Raw genomic sequence first — 15,677 nt, forward strand, 5'->3', positions numbered from 1 at the left:
TTAAGAAGGAACCTTGGTGATACCTCTCCAGCTACGAAAGCTTTCATAATACTTGCCTACTTCACATCTCAAGGCAGATAAAATCTCTTTGAGGTTATAGGAAAAGAACATTCATCATAGTTGACTTATGTATGACTGCACTTCTTTTTTTAATCAGGGACTACTGCTTTTGATACTTTCAAACTTGGAAGGGAGATGCGTATGCAAAATGGTTTGTGGTGTCCTCAGAGTTCTGGGGGAAGATTTTCGGTAAGCTAATGGGGAAGGTCCTGGTATGGTTGCTGGTCAAAACAAATAAATAAAAAAAAAAATATTTACTTCATAAGGAAAATCAGGATCTACTATAAACCAAAGCATAACCATTTCAGTTTTTTTGTTGCTGTTTCTTCTTTTTGGTCAAACAGATAAAACAATAGGCACAAACAGTACGGGGAAGTCAGAAGGAACATGGGGTGAATTTGTGAGCCATAATTCACCAGTCAGCAAACAAAGGGCATGATGCCAGGCAAGTTCAGCCATAAAGGAGCCTTGTCTTGGGGGCAGGCTGTGATTGTTTGGGGACAGATGGCTGCTTACCAGTTCATAAAAATAACTTCTGGATACCTTTTCCTCAACTGTGGCATATTTACCTGAATTATGCCTGCCTAAGAAAAGGCAAGATTAAGTTCTCTAGTATTGAACAGGTTTCCTGCGTCTGAAAGGGATGCAACTTTGAATTCTGTGATCTAATCTCTTGTGTGGATAAAGGCAAAATTTTTGGTACAGTGGGAAGGATGAGGGTGGGAGAGGTTGGTAGCTTTGTGCTGTGGGATACAGAACTTGCTTCTAGCCCTAGAATCAGGCTGGTGATCTGTAGAGATACCGTAATGCATGGGAATTCTAATTTTTTGAGGTTTGAATGGCTTCCTAGAAGCTTGATAAAGTAGGTAAAGAAACTATAAAAGTAGATCCCCCGGTCTGTATAATCCAGACCCGTTCCTACAGAGCAGCCTTTTGTGCCACAAATGATGACACCATTTGTGCATAGCACGTTTTGTTTTGTGTTTGAGAAGATGGAACTTTACCACAGGCAGCCGACTCTTTCTTGTAAGAAGAATGTGGAGACTGTCAGAGAGGGGCCTCTGCCTATAGCTACCCGGAGTGTTGAATTTTCCAGATTAGTTCTTGCCATTGGCTGGAGTTGATGTCTAGATCTGACATTCTGCTTTCCACATCTCCCGATTTGAATTCCCCTCCTCTTTTCTGTCGCACTTTAAAAACCCTATCCTTCCTGTATTCATATTCTGCCTTATTGTTTTGCATTGGTCCTAAAAGTCCCGTAGCACATTACTGTAATATTGGAGTACAGTATCAAAGATAGCATTACAATACATATCTAAGAGAAAAAAATGTCTACTGCTGTGAATGAATCCCTTGCAGAACAGGGAAGTAGAACTTCCTTTTATTTGTTCCCTTGGGGAAATAGAGAGATGAGTAGCCAGTTGCTGGCAGTCAGTTTGGCCACTTCCCCACAACCTTTTTTACTTGTTAAATATATGCATAGAAGTACACATTTGTTAAATATATACATAAAATACAAACATACTGACCATGCAACGTAGTAGCTAGTGTACATGCGAGGTGGTGTCTCTGCTTCTGAGCCTAAGGGTTTCCCAACAAGCAGCTGCCATCATGCAGTTAAGCTTTACATGTGTAGCAGATTCTGTATCACATGCACAATAAGGCTGGATTCATGCAACGTAGATTTATGCATGTGATTTAACGTCCTCTCGGCAATTGAGACATGGTGCCTAGCATCTCCAGGATCCTTGCGGCAGCCTTACATACACATGCAGACAGACACTACACAGATGGTCAGAGTGAAAGGATATTAAAGTGGCTAAGTTAAGCACTCAAAAGTTACAAAATGCCAGAATTGGGAAATGCTTATGCAATCTTAATTCCATCCATACATCTATATATTGCTTTGTAATAATCTTAAAATAGATTGCATACCTCCCCCCCCCCCCCCCCCCCCCCCCCCAGGATGATTGGGTTTTATTCAGTGTATTAAACGAGTCTGCTCTGGGGATGAATTAGAGTGCATGCTGAAGAAGACCGTTGTCTGTTGAACTCTTACCCTCCTGTGTTCCTGTGAATGCAAGAAGGGAAGACATAATCTCATTGTCAAGGCAGCTGAATGTTGCTTTGGAGTTGATTCTCTGCCAAGGAGTGTGATGCTGGATAAGCCATTTACATCAATCTTTTAATAGTGGCCAGGTCAGCACTACTAATTTGTACGTAAATAGCTACAGTTGTCAGGTGGGTGATGAGTTGTGACTTGTGACCATCATAGCTCTTTGATCCAAACCTCCTAGTGTGCAGGATACTTTGTTCCCCCACTTGAAAATGTGGAAGAGGAGATGGGGAAATAAATATGTCTGTGGTTGCTAAAGTGTTCCTGTTGTAGCTGTTGCATTGTGTTCCTCATTCTATGCGTTCTCTTAGGACTACACATGTGCATCTGCACCAAAAGCTGCTGGAAGCTGTATCCTTTGAATATTCAAAGAATATGCAATGCTTAGTACTAGCAAGAATTGGGGTTTAGGTACTTTGAGGCTCTTCAGATCTTAATTTCTGACCACCTCAGTTTACAATCTGTAAAATGGGGCTAATATTCCTTCAGCTTACAGAACTGATGAAAACAGTGCTTGTGGAAAGTCACGATGTTCTTGGTGCGAGCACCGCAGAAAAAGCAGTATCTCTTCATCTGGCTCTTTGTCTGCCTTTTCTCTGCTGAATTCAGTACTACGTCAGCTTTTCTTTTCTTCGCATTTTGTTTCACTTCATTTTACAGCTGGCAATGTAAGGGTGCTTGTCCTTGCCACATTGTTCAGCATTTACTGCAGTTTGCTTAGTTGCCCTGCATCTGTTGAGAAACAGGACTGTGGGTCAGTAACCCTTGAAGCACACAAGCTTGAATGAAACCCTTGAAAGCACACAAGCTTGAATGAGAATGATCAAGTTGGTAGGAACTTCTGGTTTTTGTTTCAGTGCAAGTTGCTGCACAAACTTATTTTGCATAAATGTGAACTATTTTAGTTGAGTTGGTAATTTTAACCAGTTCATTAAATTGAAGTAAGAAGCTTTTAGACTTAAATAAGAGCTCTACGTGGAAGAAGGGGAACAGGAGTGTGTCTTAGTGGGTGGAAGAGGGGACCAAGATAAATGCTCCATCCCGCCTTTCTTCCTCCTCTTCACCCACTTGAAAGTTTATGTTCCTTCCTCCCTCTTCTCTTCCCCCTCCAGCCTTACAAAGTGTAATGCTTACTTTGAACCATGGGGAAAATCAGGCTCGTGGGACCAGCGCAATCTAGGTTGTGATCAGAGGACAATGTTGGCTAGATGGGCAAGGAGATGATCTCTTCATGGCCACCTCTGTCTTTCCCTTTATGCGATGGTAGGCCTGCCCAAACTGGTGCGATATACTGCAGCATGTGTATAAGTGGCCGGGATATGGCACCCAAGGGAGCCCAGCATGGTCAAAAGAGGCATGGGGCAGTGCTGGAGCAGGGGAGGAAAAGATAGTTGCCTTGCTGGCATTTTGTTCTTGGCAGTGGGCATGGGAAAGGGGGGGAGACTTGAGAGGGGAAGGTGGAGGGTGGGACTGGAGTGAGTGGAGAGAGCCAAAGAGGTTGTGAGAAGGGAGAAGGACTGGGGAAAGGTGCAGAAAATAGGTAGTCAGAAAGGGACAAGGGCTAGCTTCGCTGTATAAGTTGTCTGGTGATTTGGGTGGGAGGAAGGGAAGAGGTAGTACAGGTTTTTATGTGCCAGGGTGGACCAAAGGCTCTAGAAACTCTCAGTACAGCCAGTGCTATCCCACAAACCTGCCATTTGCATGTCTGCCTTTCCTGTCTGCACATCAGCTCAGTCTGGGCAGAGCCTCTCTTCCAGGGCCATTTGCCTTAGCAGCAGGTGACATTGAGGCCTTTCTAGGAAAGAAATAAAGTTGTCTTATTTGTGGTGGCTTAATTTGCAAAGAGAGTACATATGGCTCTGAGATGAGATGTAGCATGCTGGAGCCCATCTTTATAGGCAGTAACGATGCTCCTCTCAAGCACAGGACACACTCAGTTTTCCTGTTGGAAAAAAAACCAGCTCAGTTGCCCAGAGCTGGTTCCAGCTGATGAGTAGTGTGGAAAAGTGGTGAATCAGGCTTCAAGCTCAGCTCCAGTGCTGGCAGGGGCAGCGCTGCTGGCGTCCAATTTACTAGCCAAAGTTTAGCCATCATTTTGCCTTGTAACTGACCATAAATTTCACAGATTTGAAACATCATTTGTATTACAGCCAAGTAGAATTAATTTTGAGCACAGGGGAGGCTGTGTTTTTAATAAAAGGTCATGTTTCTAAGTAATCAAGTAACACACACATAGTGGTGGCTCCTACTGGAAGGACGGAAACAGCAAATTATTGTTGTAGTCATAAGGAAGCTCATCAGGCAATTTGGTGTTTAGTAACAGCATAGATAAGGCCTGATCCTGTAGGGTGCTGGATGCTCTCAGCTCCTTTTGATTTTTGACCAGTTTTGGAGGTACCCCAGCACCGCACAGAGTTGAGACCCTGAAATATTAAGCAAAGAGCAGACTGTAGGAAATAAAGTACGAGAACAACTTGCTTGTTCTTAGTAATAGCTTTTGTTGCCCAAAAACTTAGATATGTTTATTTCTTGTTTGTGATATCCAGTTATAATAACCCCATTGGTGGTCTCTGGTTTTATTGAATTTATAATATGTGCTGGCTTTATGTGCAGTTTCAAAGTCTTCTGCTGATATGAACCAGAATTTGTGCTCTGCTTGGTTCATGCTATGTCTGCTGTCACTGCAGTGCCTATATAAACACGGTTGATGGTATGTAGTAGCTTGGAGTGAGAGGCTAAGATAAAACCCCAGCTGTTTCTGAAGATACCGCCTGCTGCTATCAAGAGGTTCGGGTTAGCAATTTTAAGTGTTACAAGGACCTGTAGGACCTATGTTTTTGAACTGCTTTCCTGAAGAGCGGGTGGAAATGTACATGCCTGGCTATTTTAGGAATTGTTCTTTCTTGAGTGTGCTTATAGTTTATGAAATGCGAGCCCAGGGAATATGGATAATAAAGCTGAATTATTGTCCTTGAGTGTTTGTAGATTAAGGATACTGTGCATGAGTGAGTTGTGGCAAAAACTGAATTAGGTTTAAAATATCAGCAACAACAGAGAAAGGATGGCCCAACCAAGTGTCAGTCATGTCATTATAATTCTTAAGGGATTTGGGTACAGCTTAAGATTTGCCTTCTTCACTGACATGAACACAAGACACCAGGGAGGCAGTGGGCTTGCTCAAGTCACTGGCCAGCTTCCGTGATGCCTCCTGCTGATCAGTCCATGAAGAAATAGCTATCTGCCAAACAAGCTGTGTGTTTTATTTCAAAGGCCCAGTGGGCCCAACCCTTCCTGCCCAGCAGCCACGGCAGGCTCCATTCCTGCTTGGTGCCTGGCCTGGGAAGAGATTGCTTGCTGGCCCACGAGAGTTGTTCTTTGTAATTGGTTTGCAGGGAATGCTATGCGAGAGGATCTGGCCTTTTTTTTAATTGTTTGTTTTATTAAAGTTTGTTTATTAAAGCAAATGCTGGTCACAATGGAAACATGTTTTTTGAAGCCTGTGTGTTGCCAAGAGAGCAGGGTAGAGCACTGATCAGGTTATTGCTTCCCCAGAATCAGAAGTACACATGCAGCTCTGCAGGCCCCATGGGCAGTGTCCCAGCGTCTCCTCTCGTCCTTCTTCCAGTTGAGCTCTGCCAGATCTGCTGTAGTGATGGCTCCCCACGGCTCTACAGGCAGGATGGTGAGGTGGGAGTCACTCCGCCTGTGGCGTCTCCAAAAAACAAAGGTTAGATCTATATTGCAGGCTGCAGGGGCACCCAAGCTAGCTTTGAACAAGCCAATTTGAGTACCTTTGGCAGTCTAGCTGATGTAGAGGGGTCTGGATGTGCTCATTTATCCCACTGAAAAGTATGACTGTTTGCCCTTAGATTACTTCTCTGCTAAATTAGGGCAGAAATCCAAGCCTGGCTCTCGTACCCAAGGCGGTTTAGCCAGCTTTGCAGCATACGTGTACCCAGTCAGTTGTGTTCATTAATTAAAAAGTTTTAAAACTGCCAGTGTTGCCTGTAAATTAAAAATATGCTTGTCATATTGAGTTCCTATACCATTCTCCCATCAGTTGACAGGAGAACATGACGCCTGCAGCTGTCATGAAAATTGTGGGCAACAGCCCTAGTAGCCCTTTCTAGTAAGTTCGTGCCTGGTAATTTACGTAATTGTAACATAAACCATAATATGTCATCTTGCCTATCTGGGCCATGAGATGGCTCATCTTGTGAACCAGGGAAAGTGAATTTTAAACCCAAGATAATCTTGTTTAGAATTTATGGCTTTTTGTAACTGGAGCATCTCATCACTATATAATTATATGTTTGTATGTTGTATTTTCCCTGCATGGAGTGTAACACAAATAATCTCGGGCTTTCTTAGCAAACAGTCCAGGACGAGGGAATTGTGTGGATGAGGAAACGGCGTGTGAACATACTTACTTACCAGTGAGTCAAAGACTGAAATTCCCTCTATAACCAGGAAAACTGTCTGGCAAGTTACATGCTCAGAGCTGCAGTGGTTTGTGTTTGTTGAAACACTTCTCAGTGAGACTGGTGTTATTCAGGTCTCATGGCTAGGACTGGCTTTGGACAGCTGAGTGAAACAAATGTTCCTAGGGAGAAGCATGAACTGAAGGCGTGAGGTTAAAACAAAATATCCTTTGCTGTCCTGGGGAGAGGGTAGCAGAGTGGTGATTTTTAAATTTTGCTTGTGAGATCAGTGTTATAAGCCTTGAGCAATGTGTAGTTAGGTCTGTGTCTACAGGGACGAGTGTGTGTAGGTGCCAGTGTCCTTGTAGCCATAGCAGGGATTTCTGGTTGGTTTGTGACTTGGCTCAGTCTTGAAGTAGACACCCTTTGAACTGTTCTTTTTTCTGTAGCTCTCTGTATTCCACTCTTGCTGGAGACCCAGACTTGGCAGCTCGCTGTGATCCAGCTGGATGAACTGAGATTTCTGAGGGGAAGATTTAGGATGGACTTCTCTACTTAGGAGAATTCATCAGTGTCCCGTTGCTCATTGTCCTGCGTGCTGCAGGCTGCTACGCTGAAGAAATGTTCTTGCAGGGCTCTTCCGTTGCCAATCCTCAGATCGCAGGTGGGAGTCTCCACCAACTGCGGGGTCCACCATCAGCCAGGGACTTCACAGTGCCCAGGGTTCAGGTGTTTCCTCCTCAGCCATTTATGTTGCCAGTGGAGAGAGAATTCCTCACCCCTTCTGTGGCAGATGTGTTTTGGGACAGTAAGGATGTGCAAGATAAACAGGATGGGTTGCTAAGCAATTCTGTGTTGGGCGATTGTCACCACATCAACTGACTGAGAACGGCCAGTGGCTGAAGACTGCTGTCTGTCACCACCTGCCCTTTGCCACCCGTGGGTTTCTGTCTTGCCTTTTCCTATCTTGCTTCCAGTCTGCCCACTTAAAGAAAAAGCTATCTGAAGAGACCTGCACTACTGGTTATTTGATGCAGATTTTGCTAAAATGCACTGACACGTACATGTAGTTCTGGCTGGTGGTAGTTGTGCATGAATAAACATAACTACCCGTGGCTGTGATGTGGTATCAAGCTACTGTAGATGTAAAACATGCTTTTTAATAACTGTGTATGGTGAAATGGTTATAAATGCATGACTATGCAGTGTAGACAGGGTCTGATATATCACTCATTTGTACATTTGTAATTAATTTTAAGAACAAGATTGTTCTTTGCATGTGTTCTTTCTTTGCTGCCAAGCGCGACAGAGAACTATAACAATCTTATACCTTAAGCTTGTAATAAAATATTGTTGGTAACCTAGCAAAGAAATTTCTTAATTAAGTTTGCTACACAAAATCCCATAATGCTTTCTAAGATTTTTTTTTTTTTTTTCCCTAGGACTCCTTAATGACTTTTACCTCTGAATATAATCAAAAACAAAATTTCTGATGTTTAAGAAACATTTCTGCATATTTTTTCCATCTGGATATAATGGAGCATAATTTAAGACTATGGGCAGAGGAGGGGGTAAATGATGCATGTAATGATTGTTTTAACATTTACAAGAAAATAATTTATTTAAATTGGATTAAGCCTTAATATTATCACACTTTTCTACCTGATTTAACATGGGAGTTGGGGGGGGAGAAGGCGATTTCATGGTGAAGTGTTTTAAGTATTTAATATTTTCTTTTCTTTTTGATCATCCAGGCATCCTGCCCCACAGCCATGTAAATTTTCCTTCATACAGATGTTCATTGCCGTCTTTTACATTCCTCTGCTGACAGTGAAGAGGTCATGCTAAATCAAACTGATGGAGAAACTGGACATCATCTTTACCCAGGATGCCCAAATTAATTCTACCAAAACAAGAGGTGGGAGAACAGCAAAGAATAATTTGCTTTTGTATATTACTGTTTTTAAGTACTCCATGTTGGTATCTCTGGTATACATATGCAGAGTGAGCCAAAGAATTAAGTACCTGCTTAGGACATGAGACCTCAGGGGCTTGTGGCTTTTTTCTATCCCCAGCAGTTTTCCTACCAGCCTAATTATTTCTGCTGAGAATGGGTCTCCAAGTCCAAACTTTATCATCTTCATCTAATTCTTTTCCCCGCTCCAGGAGAGGAATCAAGTGTGATAAATTCTGTATCACAGCTTTGAGTCTACCGATTGAAGTGTTTTGTTTATAATAGATGCTGTTTTGATGAGAAAAAAAACCCCTCCTACAGCCAAAGGAGCTCCATTAGTGGCAGAACCAGCAAAGCCTGGTTTTCCATAGGTCGATGTCTCATGGTTTCATAGTGAATTACAATTGTCTCTTTTTTTCCTACAGTGGGGTCATTTGTTAGGTCTCTCCCATGTGGATTCTTTAATGTTTCATAAAGTTTAAATTCATGTCGCAGCTTTTTTTTTTCTTTTTTTTTTTACAGTTAGGACACATTTAGAATCTCTTTCTTCTCCTAGCTATTTATTTTTTACAAAGAAGCGGGAATTTGAGACCTCTGTATCTTTACTGCATTTTGTTGAAATAGAAAAAAATTAACTAGAAACGGTCTGTGACTACACAAAAACTTCAGTGTCCTAGCAAACCAAGCAAAAATGGTAGCATTTGCTAAGTACATTGCCTGGTTTGGGTCTGTATTTAAGTTCATACCTTCTGGGAGAAGTAAGTTTGGAGTACTAGTTAGTCCTGTTCATCCAGTAGAGCTACTTGTCATCAATGGAAGATGTTCTGGCTTTATGAAGCATGAAAGAACAATTATGTAAATTCCTATTAAAATGACAAATTTCCCTCCAGTCCCACTTCCATTAGAGTCAATTGTAAGTCGCTCATCACCTTCAAGAGGAGCTAGATTTACTTTTACAACTGTAATCAGTACTCGGAGGTTGGGGCAGGCCTATTGTCACTAACATACTGTTAATCACTGCTATGTAAACCAGAAAAGATTTCTTCCCAATTCCAGTTTCAGTTCACAAAACTGGGGGGGTGGAGTGTGTGAAATCTCATATTTGTAAATTGAGCAATTTACCTCTGTGTATTATGGTGATATAACACACATGGAATTCCATTATACCTTTTTTTCTGTAATGGATTCACTTTTAAAACTTAAAAGTACACTTCAGATAAATGGAAGGTTAGATTCTAAACACATTCTTAGTGTGTGCATAAGCTTCTGTTTACTTGGGAAGTATAATATCAGTAGAGTACTTCTCACTTTAAAGTTTATGAATTTTTTTTTCTCCTCCTTAATTCTTTGAGGTGTCAGTACTGAGAAAGATGAATCATTTATTAGTGGGAGGCCTGACACATGATGAAATCACTATCTGACACTTCAATGACTTCCAGTGTTGTTCTGTGAACATTCAGCAAAGCACAGATGATGTGATGTTGCAGTTCTGTGGGTAGTGTTTTCTTTTTTTCTTTTTTTTTTTTTTTCTTTTGCAAATGGATGAAATGCTTTATCATCATAGTGTGTGAGAACTTCCCCATTTGGTATGAATAGCCTTTGCCTATTATTAAGAGTGATTCAGAAGCTCTGATGTAGGGAAAAAATAGAACACATCTGCAACTGGCAGAGAATATCTTTATATTTCTTCTGAGAATCAGTGAAAAAGCAGAACTCAATCCACTTTTTTGGGGGGGGTGGGGTGGAGTGGGGGGTGGTGGTGGAAACAGATAACATTCTTGACTTGAGTGTTAATACTGTTTGGAGCATTCTCCTTATAACAGAGCCTGCAAATCTCCATTATGTTACAAATGAAGTAAGTGCACCTAAGGGGCAGTTCTGTGCTGGCCACTGGATTACCCCCTGAACAGGGCAGTGGTCTCAACCCAAAGACATTTAGGGTATAAATTGGCACCTGACAATAAAGCAATTGGCAATAAACAGCTGGCTGTTTGACAATGAGCTGAACAGTTTTTTACTTATTTTAAAAAAGTAATTTTAGTTCTAGTGTCGTCTTCACTCCAGTAAGCAGTTCTGCAAGCATATAGGTTAGACTTTTTGCTTTTCTGAACTTACTCCTGACTACATCTTTCTCTCTTCCTTCTCCTTCTCTTCCCAATATAAATGTTTTCAATTTGCTTCCCTCCCCACCCAGCAAACGTTGCAGTAGTTTCAAGCTATTAAGATATTTCCCTGCCTCACACAATTTCAAATCTGAGCAATGTTACTCCCGCTCCTTTCCCAAGCCACATCACTCAACCATTCAGATGTGCTGCTGTAAGTGAAATGTCACAGGCTGGGAACTTGTAGGTATAGACGTGCCTCCTAGTACTAAGCCTGGCATTTAAAAGGTGGCTTCAGGGTTTTCTTCTAACTTAACTGGTTTCTCCCTTTGTTTCCTCAGAAGTTCAAGTGCTTTTTCCAGTGAATCCAGTCTTTCCTCTCTCATTCCTTGAACTTACGGGGTTTTTTCCTCTCTTGATTGCTTTATATAGTCCTCATCACTCTGCTGTCTGAGCATCTCAGGTTCCTAATGTGTCTGTCATCATAATACGTTGCAGAATGTACTCTTCACAGATGTATGTGGGTCCAGCAGAAGCTAAATACTTGTGAAACTAAGGTGGTACAGGAAGACTGTGGAAGACCTGGTAATTAAACCCACCTTTCAAGTAAAGACACAAGGTATATCTTGTGCGATGTTCTCCCTCTCTAGTGGCTAATTTGCATATCCTTGATTTTGCCCTCGAGAGTTTTGGCTCTAAACTATTCCACAGCTACTACTGGAAGGAAGCAGGTGACCTTTGGAGGTAGTAAAACTCTCTTAATTACATGTTTGCTGTTTGATATTGTGTGTTCCTCTCCATCTTTGTGCCAGCATGCACACATCAGATGTGATGATGTGTGCAAACAAGTCAGCAAGTACCAATCCTGCTCAGGATCTGACAAAAAACCTGATAAACTTCAGAAAGGGCGAGAAATTATTTCAATTTCCAGTCCAGATAGATGTATCCCTTCCTCTACTATCTTTCCTTGACATCTCTTTACATTCAAATAATCTGTCACATTGGGCTTGGATCCTGGTAGTTCATCACAGCTTCCCAGAGTGCCCTGGCTATTGTGGGATGCTTGGCAGCTTGGCTTTGCCCCTGAGAGGGAGCTTCCCCCAGCTCAGCATGGAGGACTGCTCATCAATGCCTGTCCTGCCACAAGAATGGAGAAACTCCCGGTAGGCTTCATGAATCATATGAGGCCATTTCCACAAAACCCTATGTTCAGGTGTGTCTGAGGAAAGGGCTACTGATATCAAGGGGAGGCTGCCCACCCCTTCTATCTGATGAGGAAGCTCTTTTTAGGACCACTCCCAAACTTGAGCTAGGCAGAAAGAGCTAGATCAGCACAAGCAGTTTAAATAGCAGGCGTTGGCTAGCCCAGCCTGTAGCGCGGTTCCAAGATGGTTTAAGCTGATCCAAACCAGAGCTGTTGCAGCCTGGCTTTGCATCATGAATATCCCCACCCCATCTCTTGCACCAGCGCTGGTGCTTGTTTGACTCCACAGGGAGCTGAACTGGCAGGGAAGTGTTACGGTTTTTCAATTTAGTTCTGTCTTTTCTGAACCGGTTCAATGTGGGACTAGACAAGCATCCTTGCTGGCACGGGAAAGGGCAGCAGCTGGGGATGGAGGGACTGCAGCAGCCCCAGTTTAGATCGGATTAGACTGTCATGGAACCACGGTCTCATTTGGAGTACGCACATGAGCATCTCTGGGAGATTTGAGGGGACAATACCCCCAGGCAGGAGGAGGGGCATTGCGATAGTAATCTCTCCCTGTAGCACAGCTGATCCAAAGAGAATATTTGTCTGCAGTCTAAAATAAATTACAGAAGGACTCTTCAAACACATTTAAGAGACCTAAAAGTTTTCTGTCGTTGTTCTGTAAAACAAGTTAATTCAACATAGGCTTAAAAGATGTTTCTTTTGCTTCCATCCCTCCCCCTGGCAGCCTGTGCCATCCTCTTTTTGCAAGCCATGAGATATCCTCCTGCCCTGGCCCTGTTAGGTCATGGTATGATGGGCACCCTGCCAAATGAAGCTGATCTTATAAGCTGCTACTGCCCTGGTTGTTGCTGGGACTGTTTGCATGATTTTTAATTCACTTCTGTGGTGCCCTCATTTTTTTTTTTTCCTGCCCGAGCTTGAAGTGGGAGTGTGTTTAGCTGTGAACTACACTGCTGCAAATTCATGGTCTATTAGCACCTTTTCAAAGCTCCTCTCTCTGTTTTCTGAAGAATTAGAACACAGCTATAAAATATCTCTCAAGGCTATTGCACAGTGTCATTGTTTTGGGCTTTGTTTTTAAAATTGTTGCTAAGATAGGTTTGTTTGTGTTCTTGCTTGCTTTCTCCATGCTGTATTTAGATTTGAAAACAACAGCATCAGTAATAAGATACTGATGAACCTAAGGTAGATGTGACAGCATTATGTGGACAGTGCATATACAATTTGTCAAAGCAGACAAAATAACCCCACCTTGGGCAATTTTCAAAAAAAATACACTACAGTACTTGTCAGGTCTGGGTGACTACTCCATAAACATATTACCTGCTGGCATACAAATATCACTTTGTATAAGGCAGTTACACAGTAAAAGAAACGGGAGAGGCGGGGCAAAAACAATGATCTTGCGGAGTTCTACAAAAAGCCAAGATCTCAGATAGAAAAATGTTAAAATAAAAATCACCCTGATTCAGGGATAACTACATTTATGTGTGAACTACCCACAAGTTCAAGTTTGATTTCTATTTCTATTCTGATAAAATAAGCGATATTGTAATTTTTATTGGTATATTTTGGAGAATATATCTACTGTCATCGGTAGGGATACAAAATTAGGCTAGAAATAGACTCTTTTTCATTAACGCATTACAAAAATTTCAGAATTACTGCCACAGTTGGGATGCACACTTTGGCAAGAATATCCAGCAATATGAAATGACTAAGAACTTCAGAATCAAAATCAAAAGCCTGAGTTACCACACAGTATCATTGTAGGTATAATTTTTATGTTAAATATATATATTAAGTTTTTTTTTTCAAGATACATCCATGGATTTCTTAATTTATCTTTCATTGAAACAAGTAATGAAGGAATGATAGAGAGCAGGTGAATTGTGCTAAGATTCCACAATGCTTACCCATATACATATGTACATTTTTTTCCTAGGATGTGAAAAAGAAAACAATGGCTTTCATAATATACTCTTGCAAAAACACTATGACAGCTTTCAGCACAACTTCTGTGTGTTTGAAATGCCAGTTTGCACACATTTGCACACACATTTGTATACAGAGCTTTGAAAATTACATCTTAGAAATCAAAGGGGGCAGATGGAATCAAAATTATTAAAATCATAGCTGAAGCATGCAGTAAACTGTAAACCATAGTTTGTTAACCTCTGCAATCTTAAGTGGTTTTCTTTGCTATTTCACTGTTAGTTCCCAGGCACATGGGCATGCTTAGACCATGAGTCCACCACTCCATCATTTATACTGTAGGAGTCTCCTGTTTTTTGACTACAGAAAGCAGAATCATCTACTGAAGTGTGGGAATAATGTAGGAGCACCCTATGTTGCCCTAGATTTTGTCTGTTAATTCTAGGAATATGTTGATTTAACTTCATTGAGGGCTCCTGGAAGAGGAGCCATCTATACAGCCAACCATCAAAAAAAAAAAAAAAAAAAAAAAAAAAAAAGTCATAGGAAAGCATGACTTAAGATAAGGCATTCATTTGTCATGTGAGAGTTGTTAACACAATGGCAACAAGCCTGGCCATGAGCACCTTGCCTTTGTCTCCTGCTGAGCCTTTGGGACTCCCTTAGCCGGAGGGATAAAAGCCCAGAAACTCACAAAAACAATTGAATTTGGCAGGATTGGAAATGTTCCCTTTCATAACATGAAGTAACAAGGTTCAGGAGTATGCTCTGGGTATATGAGGAAGTTCAGCAATACTGGTTAGCCATCAAAGGATTTTACAGAGAGAGGGCTTTGTGTAGGCTGTAATTTAAATTGTTATTTGTGTAATTTCCAATTGTTGCAGTCAATGAAGCTTTTCTTTCAAGAAGGCTGTGCATCAGTGTATGCTATAACTGAGTAAGAAAAAGGAAAAGCTTGGCTTTGGGAAAGGTTTTCATTCTGAGTTGGGGAAAAACACATTCTGGAATACCTTTGTCTATTGTATATTCTGTAACGCTGCACCTGCTAAATACGGAACCATTTCCACACCTGGCACGCCTCATAGTTTTAATACATGAAATACAGCCTCCAGTTGCCCACCTGGCAAGATGATGTGGAGCCAGAAGAACCAGGAAGCCTGGCATCCTTAGTCTCTGGCTAGAGTGTTTTGATGGGAAATCATTCTGTTAGAAAATTTCTATCAGTGCTTCTGGTTACAGAATCCAGAAACAGGACTGTAGGCTGACCAGTCAAGTTTGCTCTGCAGGACAAGAATGGCTAATGCACTGGACCTCTATATGTTACTTTTTGATGAGTAAAAGTTGAGAATTGGATGGAAAGCAGATGTGTCATCCAGCAATTCTAACCAAAGTATTTTTCTTTTAATAAATGAAGTAACATCCAAATATATTTCAGAAGACTTTCCTTCTCCTTCTTTTCATGGATATACCTGCTTCTGAAAAGATGTATACCTTTTTCCCTGCTTCTAATCGATTTCTGGGGTGTAATTCCATATTATGGTATGCACAAGCATACAAAGAATGTTAGAAATGAGTAAGAGAAATTTCCATCACTTTTGAACAGACCTGCAAAGAAGCTTTTTTTTTCCTTAATAGCTTCTTATGTTTGTAATCTGAAAGTTGTGGTTCAGGGAAAGGTGCAGAGGGTCATGTTACAAAGCATCTCCTTTTTGCTGAGCAGTGTTAACAGACATTTTTGCTACCCAGTGCAAACTGACTACAGGAATTCTCCAGTGTGTTCCCATCTTCCCACATTATGGTCTCTGCCTTCTTTACTGTCAATGCATCTAGAAATTTCTAACAGGTCAATAATTCCTGAAAGAGAACATCCATTAGG

General features: G+C 41.5%; 1 long non-coding RNA gene across 1 annotated transcript in view; it reads left to right on the forward strand.

Annotated features, from left to right (window-relative positions):
* Positions 1-257: 257 nt before the first annotated feature.
* The window catches only part of LOC115352952, a 93,878-nt gene continuing 78,458 nt past the window's right edge, over positions 258-15,677 (forward strand). Inside the window, exons 1-4 of the long non-coding RNA XR_005930812.1 lie at positions 258-5,863; positions 6,548-6,612; positions 7,047-7,261; positions 8,352-8,515. This is a non-coding gene — a long non-coding RNA (uncharacterized LOC115352952). The remainder of the gene's footprint in view (positions 5,864-6,547; positions 6,613-7,046; positions 7,262-8,351; positions 8,516-15,677) is intronic.

Source organism: Aquila chrysaetos, chromosome 18, assembly GCF_900496995.4.
Source record: "Aquila chrysaetos chrysaetos chromosome 18, bAquChr1.4, whole genome shotgun sequence".
In the NCBI taxonomy this organism is placed as follows: domain Eukaryota; kingdom Metazoa; phylum Chordata; class Aves; order Accipitriformes; family Accipitridae; genus Aquila; species Aquila chrysaetos.